General features: G+C 34.0%; 1 pseudogene across 1 annotated transcript; it reads right to left on the minus strand.

Annotated features, from left to right (window-relative positions):
• Nucleotides 1–3,953: 3,953 nt before the first annotated feature.
• On the minus strand, nt 3,954–6,420 carry LOC143595580 (2,3-bisphosphoglycerate-dependent phosphoglycerate mutase 1-like; annotated as a pseudogene). The gene is made up of 7 exons (XR_013146547.1): nt 6,100–6,420; nt 5,554–5,832; nt 5,325–5,443; nt 5,086–5,241; nt 4,912–5,013; nt 4,702–4,821; nt 3,954–4,029 (listed from the first exon to the last, which is right to left on the minus strand). The product of XR_013146547.1 is annotated as a 2,3-bisphosphoglycerate-dependent phosphoglycerate mutase 1-like (transcript).
• Nucleotides 6,421–10,036: the final 3,616 nt, after the last annotated feature.

The following is a 10,036-nucleotide window of genomic DNA, read 5'->3' on the forward strand; positions in this document are numbered from 1 at the left end:
TACGTATCTTTCTTGCCTACGCATCTTTCAAGAACTTTAAAGTGTACCAAATGGGCGTCAAGAGTGCGTTTTTGAATGGTGAAATACATGAAGAGGTGTATGTGAAGCAACCTCCTGTTTTTGAAGATCCTGACTATCCTGAGCATGTTTATTGATTAAACAAGGCTCTATATGGTCTGCATCAAGCCCCGAGGGCTTGGTACAGCATGTTGGCTGACCATTTGATCGATAGCGGCTTTAAACGAGGGACTGTGGATTGTACCTTGTTCCATAAGACTGTCGAAAATGATCTCCATCTCGTCCAGATTTACACCGACGATATCATATTTGGTTCGACAAATGACGCGTTATGTAAGGATTTTGAGAAGACGATGCAGACTAAGCTCGAAATGAGTTCGATGGGAGAGATGAACTTCTTTTTGGGGTTGCAGGTTCACCAGTCTGATTCTAGAATCTTCAATCATCAGACTAAATAAGTGAACGATGTCTTAAGCCAATTTAAGATAACTGCCAGGAAAAAGTCCCCACGACGCCATTTCCCGTGGGTCACAATTTGTCACCGGACGAATTGAAGGATACCGTTAATCCGACACTTTATTGAGCTATGATCAGTTCTTTAATGTACTTAACTGTTTGTCGTCCTGATATTATGTTTGTTGTTTGTTTTTGTGGTAGGTATCAGTCGAGTCCTCGAGTGACCCATATGGTGGCTGTTAAGCGTGTTTCGCACTATCTGAGGGGTAATCCTGACACTGGGTTATGGTATCACAAGGACGATAGTTTCGATCTTACTGCTTATACAGACTCGGACTATGGACGGTGCAAGATCAATTTCAGGTCTACTACAGCAGAATGTCAATTTTTAGGAAACCGGCTTGTTCATGGCAGTGTATGAAGCAGACAACGGTCTCTACTTCAACCGCTGAAGCCGAATATGTGGCAGCCTCGGGTTATTGTTCACAGGTTTTATGGATCCAGCAATACTTGTGGGATTGCGGTTTGAATTTCTTACTACTCTCATTTATATTGATAATTCCGCTGCAATTAACATAACTAAAAATCCCGTTCAACACTCAAAGTCGAAACATATTGAGATATGATATCATTTTATCCGTGATTGTTTTGAAAAGAAACGAATCAATCTTGAAAAGATACATACGAATTTTTAGAAATATGACCTTTTTACCAAGACATTTGATAAAACAAGATTTAACTATTTGCTTAGTATTAATGGTTTAAAAACTTTAAAAGAAATTAAATTGCTCGGTTAATCATCTTTTGTTTCTGTACAGTTTTTCGTTTATTTTCTTTCTTAATGTTTTTAATTTTAAGGGGAGAATATGGAAAATATACAAAAAAATTGTGATTTCAGTTTGTACAGATAAAATCTAAAAACATTCAAAATGAGAAACCAAAAACATCGTAAAATGCTCTTCAAAATGAGTTTTTGAAGTAAAAAGGGAAAATGATAGTACACTGACCTAACAAACCTAGCACTTGAATAAAATAGACTAAAAAGTGCCATAAGACCAATTGTAGGATGTGTATGATAGGCTTTGATAGATTATATAGGTGCTGAAAAGATATAAACCTAAATACTAGCTGAATCTAGTGGCACAACATCTTGATGCATTGTTAATATCTATTTCGAAGATCAAAAGTTTAAAGATTGTTGTGTGTGCATGTGTTATTTTTTTTTGCACAGAAATTTAGCTTACTTTTCTTTCTTTCTTTTTTTGTGCAAAGAAATTCAATTTTATTTTTCCTTTATTTTTGTTGAAATCTTGGATTCTCTATTGCGTGATAGTCATATCCGAACTGAGAATTAAGATTTGGATATTCTGCTTTATTTTCTTGGTTTTCTGTATAAAGCCTTCGACTTTCTCCAAGCGATAATACGGGATTATCCGAATTGATTGTTAAGGCCTTATACAACTTCAACTTATTTTTATCTTTTTATTTTATTAAAATGAACCTTATCTGCATCTAGAAATACCGATCTTAAGGGAAAATTTTAACCTTCTACATCCGTCATGTGCAAACAGTGTTATGTCTCAGCAAACTATGCCGGCTCCGTTTGGGTTTGTCAACCCGATAGTACTATTTACAAGTCACCGGTTCGAAGTTAATCATTGTGTTAGTGGGGACTTTCATGTGTTAGCACTTAGATAATTCATATCATCACATGTTTCAGGTATGTATATATAATCAAACATGCTTTTCACCCTAAAAGTTCGTAAAACTGTTTTAAAAAGAGGGGTCATGAAACTCACAGTTTAGTCGGAATTTAACACGATATCAAGTAACGGTTTGTTCTGCTTGCTAGCAGTCAATCCTATAATCAAAATTATAATAATATTAATATTTTAATATTATTATAATCTCCATACTAAACTGGACTGTATATCTAGTCTGGGTATAGCTGTCACGCCTAGCACATGCCAATAGGCTTAGATTGTGACGTTGTTCAATGCCTTATGCTTAAAACCGAACTTAGCTCAGTTTCCTCGTTTTACCTGCTGGGCCAAGTTAAACGTTTACGCGTTTAGAAAACAAGTTTGACCATATAAACTCGGGTAAATGTGTTGGTTGATAAAATGATTAAATTTTTATAGAGAAATCATAGATAGATGTCTGGATTCTACGGGGCTCATTTCCGTTTATTCAGTGTGGTTTGGAGAAAAACGCGTCCAAATTGTCCGGATTTCACAAAAAAACAAGTTCGATTTTATTTAATTAACCCAAAAATATGATTTTTGATCACTCTTGATGTTTTGATATTCAACAGGTTCGTTAATCACGAACTCGTCGGTTTTTATACAAAGGGAAAAAAGAAAAAAAAAGTACTTCAATGAGGACTTGAACTTGAGCCAATTAGCATGTCATGAATTAGAAAATGTTTCATTAACCATCAAAGCAACTCAATCATTTAAATAAATCTTGAAAACAATCATATAAATAGTCAATGTTATAGCATTAGAAAAACTTTGTACTACCAACATTCTTAATTATACTAATTTATAATTATATCATATTTTAATAACAATGTATAAATTTATAAATATTTAATTATGCTTTCATTGATGTAACAGGTTTGGCCCATTTTTTGTTTTCTGACATATATATTTTCTTTTATTATTTTAGTAATGAAATACACTAGAAATTTTACCAGTTTAAACTTATGTATTGTACGTAAAGTATTGTATATACAATTGTGTAGAATGTTAAGCTGAAAAGCGTAACCACTTAATAATAGATGGTCGATGACTTAAAAAAATTACATAAAAATTACATTCGGGTTCACATCGGATTGGCTCACATTAAACGAGCCAAAATGATCTACTAGAACACTTGATAACTTAGAATGAGTTCAAATGGACAAACAACATACCCAACCATTGTTTTGCCGCCATCGCCACCGAGGCAACCACCACTACACCGTCACCCCAACCATCTCTGCCGACGACACAACTCAGATGGCACCACTACCACCTCCAACGCCATTACCGCACCACCACTTAGGCCACCTCCACTACATCATTGCAGCCTCCTTCGCCAGGTTCCGCTCAATCGCAGCCAATATCCGGGTGAACATGTTTTGATACTTTTTTCAAATATAAAAGAACCCATTTCAAGCCAAGCTAATTTTAATCCAACCAATTTTGACAAGAATTAGTGATACTTTTTAAATCATAAATAGTATCTAATGCAACAAATTAGGATCAAATAAAAATGTGTAACCCTTTTACACATACAAATTATGCATAAAAGTTACAAATTGCATCTTTGATTCATAATTTTGTTAACTTTCTTAGAATGTAAAATTATGAATCAAAAATATAAATTTAAAGCAAATCAATGCTTTCTTATGATAAAACGCTTCTCACCGGATCCCGATGCCAGATACATTAATTATTTCAACGACTGAGCAGATTTAAAAGATTCCTTGCAGCAGCAATAGCAACATCCAACTCATCCCTTTGTCAAATTTCCTTGCAGCAGCATCTGATCCTTATAAAGTGCCAAATTCTGAAACACAATATTCTTAATGTTTATGTATCACATGAGCAAGTGTAACTATAACCAAATTTGCTTCTGTAAAACCCGATAAAAACCAAATTTACACGTGGGTTAACAATGAAAAAAGGTCCATTTTAGGGATGGATTAATGATAGATTGTAAATTATAAAGTAAGCACCAGATCATCTAGGTCACAAAATAAAAAACTTTCACATTATTTGGCGGGGTTTAGAATCCCTGATTAACCAGCACTTAATAAACTAAGTTAAGTACCTTAAAAGAGACATAAAAACAGTTTTTCAAATTCATTCGCCATTCATATAATCCTGTTTTGATTTTAAATTTTTGTGTCAAACAGCAACATTAAAAGCTCCTTATGGCTCATCTCGATTTATTAGAAAGGTTCACAAACACAGTTAACATAAGCACAAAACTTAACATGACGAGTTCCTTATTACTATATTAATAACCAATAGTCACTAGTACTTCTTGACATCGTCCAAGATGGCTCGTAGATAAATTTTCAAAAGATGTTAGAAGTTCGCTACATAATCTTCTTAACAACTCGTTAAAGTACGCATATTATGCTTACCAATTAAACATTAAACAAACCTACATATATAGAGCATTTAAATCCGGGAAAACAAGTATATCACAATAGCTAAATGTCAAATTCGTTACCGAAGTATAAGCATAAACACCAGCCTCCTTAGTTCCAGCAGGACTTCCCCTTCTAATAAACTTTCCATCTTTATAAATGTACAACATTGGCACCCCAGTAGATAGCTCTAAGTTAATCACCTTTTAAAAAAAATAACATAATCAAATAACATTACACTACTTTGGAAAACATAGAACCTACCTAAAAAACACAGATTTCTTATTTGTTACCTCTTGAGGACTTAGATTATCAAGATACATTATAATAGACCTCAAGGAATTTGCATGTGCAACAACCATCACATGCTTTCCCGCCATTAGTTGCGGTTCTATCTGTACAACAGGAACAATGTCAGCGTAATTTATGTTTGGTTCATAAAAGAAAAAATGAAAATTTCATATTACATTTTCTTTAAAGTAGGTAACCGCTCTTTGTAAACACATTTCCAAACTTTCACCATTCGGTGGCCGAACTTCATAAGTTCGTCGCCACCTTAAAACTTGCTCCTTGCCAAATACTTCAGCAGTTTCTTGCTTGTTAAGACCTGAAGATCACCATACCTGAATAAACAAAATAACATTTAATTTTTTTATTTCATTTTATTAGCTGTAATGAATACTTAATTAGGTTGACATAAAATTACATTCTCTCATTTAACTGCCATGCTTTAACAACTGGAATAGACTGATTTTTGGTGTCTTCACTATATATTTGACTCCAAATTTCAGCTTCTTCATTCTCTTTGTGAATGATTATAGGAACCTGCAAGTTCCAAAACATTACAAGCCAAAGATAACCTAATAACAAAATGACTATACTACCCTTGACTAATCTTTTCCTCTTAACACTTTGCAAGTAAAAGAGCTAGCTACCTTCTGGCAACAGTGTTGGGTAAGGGTAAGCATAGCGGTCATTTGAGACCGAACCAATGCTGACGTGTACACAATGTCAAGTGGTATGGTACTGATTCTCCTGCCAGCTTCTATCGCTTCTTCCACACCTCTTTTCGTTAGAGGCACATCAACGCAACCAGTAAACAGATTCTTTTCATTCCACATTGATTCTCCATGGCGAACTATGATCAAAGTTGATTCACCTGGCTTACATGATGATACACATAGAAATTTGAAAAACAGTTGTTTAAGCCATGGCTGTTAATAGCGAAGATAGCACGCTATGAAGCGAAGCGGAAGTTTCCCGCAATCTGATGTTTAGCGACGAATATAGCAGCATTTACCGTTTTTTATTATTATTTTTTTAGACAACCAAAACCGATTTTTTAGGCATTTTAATCGATCAAACTCAATCAATCTCAGTATTTCTTAGATCATCACTGTCGCACACTATTTCTCAGGCATAATTCCACCTTAAAAACTTGATTTCATGTCCTAATTATTTTTTAAAGAAGTTTCTACTACCTTATCGCTAAACATGAATACTATAGCGGGCCCTATTTCATCCCTCGCTACATAGTAGCTCGTCTCGTCGCTATTGACAACTATGATTAAAGCAATCAAAAGTATATTAACGTGTGGTTCTAATTCTGGACTGTGACTCACCGGTTTGGATGATAGATAAAGTGACGAAAAGCATTTACCCGTTCTGTTTATAGTTATTTGCAGTGGCCAGTTGGTTCTTGGTGATAATTTATCAAACCTACGACGCTTAAACAGCAAATATGTCACATTAGAGTCCAAATTATCAGCATTTGGTGGTAGTCGGCAAGCAGTCAAATCCATTCCGATCTTAAAGTCAAACACATTTGAAATCAACAACGGAAACGAAATAATACTGTCTCAAATTGTAACGATTCCGGCAACTCCAGGTATACCCTAGCCGGAATATACTATTTACGTGTTATTTAATATTGATTATATGAGTTATAGCACGTTTATACGAATATATATGGTTCACAGTATGAATCATACTCAATTATATAGTGAATCATATTGGAATTACAATTAACCAATGAACGATTATTGAAACCCGAACGAATCGGGAATTACATTATAGACGAAGTATATAATGTTTAGTGATATTTACGAGGTATTAATGCTTCGGGATAAGTGAATTATAGCACAGAAAAAGGATTTCGATTTATTAGTACGTCGGTACGATAAACGAAACCTTTAACACCAAACCAAGCAAGAGACGATCAATCAAACCGAAAAAGATGCGTAATTATTAATAACATGATGTTTTAATGTCATGGGTTAAGTTTTTAAAGTTTTTAAATCAGTTGTATATAAATTTTATGTTAACCCGAAAAACAACCATTTTAGGCCCGTTTTAAGCCGAATTACGAGTTTAAACGAGAAACGAACTGAACCAGATTATCCACAACATTATCCGGATTGCGTAATCCGAATATGTGGCTTAGAATGGATTTGTGGGACCCACCCCCCACCCTTATGGTGGACCGATCGGTCCCTTTACATTCATAATCAATTCATTTTTCTTTTTTTTACACATCAAAACTCTCTCAACTATCTAAACCCTTCTAAGTTCATCCAAAAACTCAAGTTCTAACCAAGATTTGAAGGTATAACATATGTTTTTAAGCTTGAATTTTGCTTTCTAACTTCATGATCTTGAGAAAAGGAGGTTTCAAATGTAAAAATGGGTGAAAACCCGAGTTGAAACCGATTCTCGCATGATCAAGTGATGTATACAAGTTATACAAAGGATCTTGATCCAAGTGATGAGTTAAAAGAGTTTATAACGAATTTTTACGGTTAAAATCTTGTTAAAATGAGTTTCCAAGTGAAAGATGGGTGAAAACCCGAGATGAAACCGACTCTTGCATGATCAAGAGGTGTATACATGCTATACAAGGGATCATGGTCCAAGAAATGAGTAAAAAGAGTCGGGAATGGATTTCTACGGTTAAAACCTTTGTTTTTACTTAAAAACCGACACTTTGAAAGAAATGGTTTGATTATTGGTGTAACTTGCTTGGTATAGTGATATTGTGCTTGTAAGTGTTGTATCTAGCGGCTAGCAAAGGCTAGAAACCGAGATCCTTGCGATCTAAAGCTAGAAAACACAAAATAGTTCGGTTTTCGTGTGTTATGAAAAAATGGACAGATTTACGTGTGCTTGGAGTCGGGTCACGAAATTTCACAGAGATGATCTAAACATGAGAATATGAGATCTGTGAATTTTTGGTAATTTTTGGATAAAAGATGAATATTTGGTGAATTTAATGCTCGGTTTTGGCCAAAAATAGTGAAAAATAGCAAAACATGATGAAAAATTCCGGAAAATTTAAGATAAGCTTTTTATAACATATAAAAGTCACCCACAAAATTTGAGCTCAGTTGGAAAAGTCTAAGTAGGCTTTTCGGTGAAACGAGTTCTAGGGCTTTCTAGCTCGGTTTTGGGTGAAAATGGCTTGAAACATAAGTTTTAAATTCTGGAAAAATTCCAGGGAGTTATGAGGATGATAAAGATCATCCCAGAAAAATTTGGGATTTTTCTAAAGTGTTTTGGTATTTTTGATATATTTAGTGTTTTAACAAGATTTAAAAATAGATAAATAAATGTAAATGTAGGAAAATAAATCTGGGAAAATTCCAGTAAGTTATGAGGATGATAAAGATCATCCCAGAAAAATTTGGGATTTTTCTAAAGTGTTTTGGTATTTTTGATATATTTAGTGTTTTAACAAGATTTAAAAATAGATAAATAAATGTAAATGTAGGAAAATAAATCTGGGAAAATTCCAGAAAGTTATGAGGATGATAAAGATCATCCCAGAAAAATTTGGGATTTTTCTAAAGTGTTTTGGTATTTTTGATATATTTAGTGTTTTAACAAGATTTAAAAATAGATAAATAAATGTAAATGTAGGAAAATAAATCTGGGAAAATTCCAGAAAGTTATGAGGATGATAAAGATCATCCCAGAAAAACTTGGGATTTTTCTAAAGTGTTTTGGTATTTTTGATATATTTAGTATTTTAATAAGATTTAAAAATAGATAAATAAATATAAATATAAGAAAATAAATCTGGAAAATTTTTACAAAATTCCTTTCTGTCAAATTAAGTTTTGTGCAAAATTTCAAGACCCGAGACTAATCGGGTAATTATTTGTGCTAAAAAGAACATAAAAACAAGTTTTTAAAGCTTAAAACGTGTAAACCGGCAAAGTTCGCATAAGCGAGCTGACTGGTACATGAAAACTCTAAAAATAGACTATTTCATAAATCTAAGTAAATTAAGTAAAAATAAATCATCCGAAAATAATCCGGATGATTTGGGTAATTTTACCCGATTTTACCGTTTCCGGCACCGAAATACCGGAAACGGGCCCCACGGCCAAACGGGGTGTCAAACCGAGCTATAATTTCATCACCTTAACTAAATTGACTGTCAAACTCTAAGCAATGTCACAATCTTAGTCCTTAGAAGTGTCACAGGGTTAACATAGTCCCCGAATCGAGTACAGTACTGGGTTAACAATGTTCCCAGATGTACCGATTGATACGTATTTAAGTTATGGGAATTATATAGTAACGACTAGATATTATATTACAGATCCAGGCACGTAGCTGTTCCATATATTACTCACCGACTCACAGAAAGGTGAGTTTTCACGAGCCCCTTTTAATGTATTGTTTTAATTATATTTTCCCGGGGCGGAAAACATGTCTTATTTAAAGGATTTAAGTACATACCGATCGTATGGAAATACTTGTACATTTATATATATATGATCTGATGCACAGAATATATAAAATGTTTATCATGTGTTATTGTTCTGGGGTAACATAGTTCCCAGGGGTTATTATTGTTCTGGGGTAACATAGTTCCCAGGGGTTATTATTGTTCTGGGGTAACATAGTTCCCAGGGGTTATTATTGTTCTGGGGTAACATAGTTCCCAGGGGTTATTATTGTTCTGGGGTAACATAGTTCCCAGGGGTATTTATTGTTCTGGGGTAACATAGTTCCCAGGGGTTAGTATTGTTCTGGGGTAACATAGTTCCCAGAAAGTTAATGGAAATGTTCTGGGGTAACATAGTTCCCAGCATGATTATATTGTTAATAAATGATTATTAAAATGATTTGTCAGTGTTTATTTAAATTAGTGAAACTCACCAACTATTCGTAGTTGACCCGTTTTCTTTACATGTTTTCTAGGTATGCCCAAGTTGGAATGATTGATATGTGCTTAACTATCTGTGCTACCTGTTGGAAGCTTGCTGCTCTATGTTTTGTAATGAATTTATTAATGTCTTATTGGTAATATATGTGTGTAACACCTAGACAGTAACGCAACTCGCAACAATGTAATATGTTATAAATTAATGTAGTGGTATTTTCTTTATAAGCAATGCTGTTGATATCAGA

Source organism: Bidens hawaiensis, unplaced genomic scaffold, assembly GCF_021521415.1.
Source record: "Bidens hawaiensis isolate Kalapana, Puna unplaced genomic scaffold, B.hawaiensis_p1.1 tig00045341_1, whole genome shotgun sequence".
NCBI classification, from domain to species: Eukaryota; Viridiplantae; Streptophyta; class Magnoliopsida; order Asterales; family Asteraceae; genus Bidens; species Bidens hawaiensis.